At 39.2% G+C, this 2,973-nt stretch overlaps 1 pseudogene; it reads left to right on the top strand.

Moving 5' to 3' along the window:
• Nucleotides 1-742: 742 nt before the first annotated feature.
• Nucleotides 743-1,539, top strand: LOC103671188 (annotated as a pseudogene).
• The last annotated feature ends 1,434 nt before the right edge of the window (nucleotides 1,540-2,973 follow it).

Raw genomic sequence — 2,973 nt, 5'->3', positions numbered from 1 at the left:
TTCTTTCTTCTTTTCAAGATATTTATTTATTTATTTATTTATTTATTTATTTATTTATTTATTTATTTATTTGACAGAGAGAGAAGAGAAGCAGACTCCCAGCTGATCAGGGAGCCCGATGTGGGACTTGATCCCACAACCCTAAGATCACAACCCGAGCTGAAGGCAGATGTCCAACTGACTGAGCCATCCAGGCACCCCCAGTATCCCACTTTCAATGATAGATAGACCAGGCAAAGAGGTTATCAATAAGAAAGTAGAGTACTTGAACAACCCTGTGGAGCAATTTAACCTAACAGATATATACAGAACACTCCAACCAACAGCAACAACAGCAGAATACATTTCTCTCAAGTACACATGGAACATTCTCCAGGTTGGACCCTATGAAGACACAGAGCAAGTCTTAATAAACATAAAAAGACTGAAATCATACAAAGTATTTTTTTTGGTCACAAGGGAATACAACTAGAAATTAACAGCAGAGAAATAACTGGAAAATTCACTAATATGTGAGAATTTTTAAACACACTCTTAAACAACAAATGGATCCAAAAGGAAATTACAAAATATCTTGGGATAAACGAAAATGAAAATATGCTCCAGTCACTAAGTCACCACCGAGGACTCAGCAGCCTATCCCTTTTGACCCCTGGCTTCTGCATGCTCCATACCCCCAGTGCTCCCCTCCCCCACTGCCTCCTTCCATGGGCTCTTTCTACTAAAGAAAAGGAATCATATTATGTCTGCTATCCAGAACCTCCACTCTTTCAACTCCTTTGCTGATGCAAGTAAAAGTGATGATCTGCTTCCTGCTGGCACTGAGGATTATATCCATGTAAGAATTCAACAGAGAAATGGCAGGAAGACCCTTACTACTGTCAAAGGGATCACTGATGATTATGATAAAAAGAAACTAGTGAAGGCATTTAAGAAGAAATTTGCTTGCAATGGTATTGTAATTGAGCATCCAGAATATAAAGCAGTAGTTCAGCTACAGGGTGACCAGCACAAACATATGCCAGCTCCTCCTAGAGATTGGACTAGCTAAGGACCAGCTGCAGGTTCATGTGTTTTAAGAGCTTCTGGCTTACAGAAGCTTAAGTGAGAATTTCTTTGCAATGAGTAGAATTTCCCTTCCGTCCCTTGTCACAAGTTTAAAAGCCTCACAGCTTGTAGGTTTGTAACCATTTGGGGTCTGCTTTTAAATTGGACTTGTGCAATAAAATGAAAAAACCTTGACGTCTCTCATTTAAACAGAGGTCAAGCAGTAGGTGCCTGGCAGTGTCCAGCCTGAAACCAAGCAGTAAAGTGATGTTTCAGTCAAGCCCACAGCTCCAGGATCACAGACAGCTATGTCTGGCCAGAAGCTCCTTGGCTCTCCCTCAGTTCAGAATATTACCACCTGAACAGCCCATGGTGAAACTGACAGGACAGGATGGGGTAAGACCACAATGGCAGCTGTGCTACTAGAAGGAGTTGTTGGTAGTCAAAGAAAGATCCCTAGTGTCTCCAACCTGACCAGGTAGACAGAGCTTAGAACAGCCACCATCCCTCTAGTGAGGTGTGATAAGACATCTGGCTTGCCACCAAGGTCTTTTTGACCAGATATATCCTAGCTAATCGATGTCCAAACACCAGAACGTGAGGCCAAACTTCTACCAGGGTTAAATTTCTGACAAGGGAACGCAATTCACACTGATGTAATAGTCATGTAGCTAGCTGTAGAGCTTGCAATTTATAAGCAACAGCTGCTCAGTTCCATGGGAATATGCCAAAAACTTACAGGATGCAGTGAGAAAAAATGGTAACAGGAAATTTATTAGTGGAAATGCTTACATTAAAAAAGAGGACAGGTTTCAAATCAATAACCTAAATTTATACTTGAGGAACTAGAAAAGCAAGAATGAAATAAAACAAAATCTAGCAGGAGGAAGGACATACTAAAGACTAGAACAGAGATAAATAAAATAGAAAATAGAAAAGCAATAGAGAAAATTAATGGTTCTTTTAAAAAGATGGTTCTTTAAGAGTTGGTTCTTTAAAAAGATCAATAAAATTAGCAAACCTTTGGTTAGATTGACAAAGAAAAAAGAGGGAAGAACCAAATTAACTACAACAAAAATGAAAGAGGGGATGTTACTACCAATTTTACAGAAATAAAAAGGATTGTAAGAGAGTATCATAAATACTTGTATGCCAATAAATTGGGGGAAAATGGACAAATTCCTAGAAATATAAAGTCTACCAGGATAGAATCATGAGGAAACAGAAAATCTGAATAGAACTATAGCTAGTCAGGAGATTGAATAAATAATCAAAGATCTCCCAAAAAGAAAACCCAGGACCAGATGGCTTCCCTAGTAAACTCTACCAAACATTTACAGAAGAATTAACACCAATCCTTTTCAAATTCTTCCAAAACATTGAAAAGGAACAGTTGCTAACCCATTCTATGAGGCCAGCATTACTTGGATACCAAAGCCAAACACAGATACTACAAGAAAACTATAGACCAATATTCCTGATATTGATATTGATGCAAAATCCTTGACAAAATACTAGCAAACCGAATTCAACAGCGTATTAAAAGGATTATGCACCACAACCAAGTGGTATCTATTCCTGGACTGAAAGATGGTCCAACATAAAAAAAAAATCAGTGTAATATGCTACATTAACAGAATGAAGGAAGAACATCACACAATCCTCTCAATTGATACTTAAAAAGCAGTTGACAGAGAGCCCGGGTGGCTCACTTAGTTGGGTGTCCAGCTTTTAGTTTCAGCTCAGATCATCATCTCAGGGTTGTGAGATTGAGCCCCACCTTGGGCTCCATGCTCAGTGTGGAGTCAGCTTGGGATCCTTTCTCTCCCTCTCCCTCTGCCCCTTCTTACTGCTCACACTCTCTCACTCTCCCTCTCTCTCAAATAAATAAATGAAGTCTTTTAAAGAAAAAGAAAAAGTGGACGC

The sequence above is a fragment of the Ursus maritimus genome, unplaced genomic scaffold (genome assembly GCF_017311325.1).
Source record: "Ursus maritimus isolate PB19 unplaced genomic scaffold, ASM1731132v1 scaffold_6, whole genome shotgun sequence".
Taxonomy (NCBI): domain Eukaryota; kingdom Metazoa; phylum Chordata; class Mammalia; order Carnivora; family Ursidae; genus Ursus; species Ursus maritimus.
The sequence above is the reverse complement of the archived record's forward strand: the minus strand, read 5'-3'. Positions and strand labels throughout refer to the sequence as shown.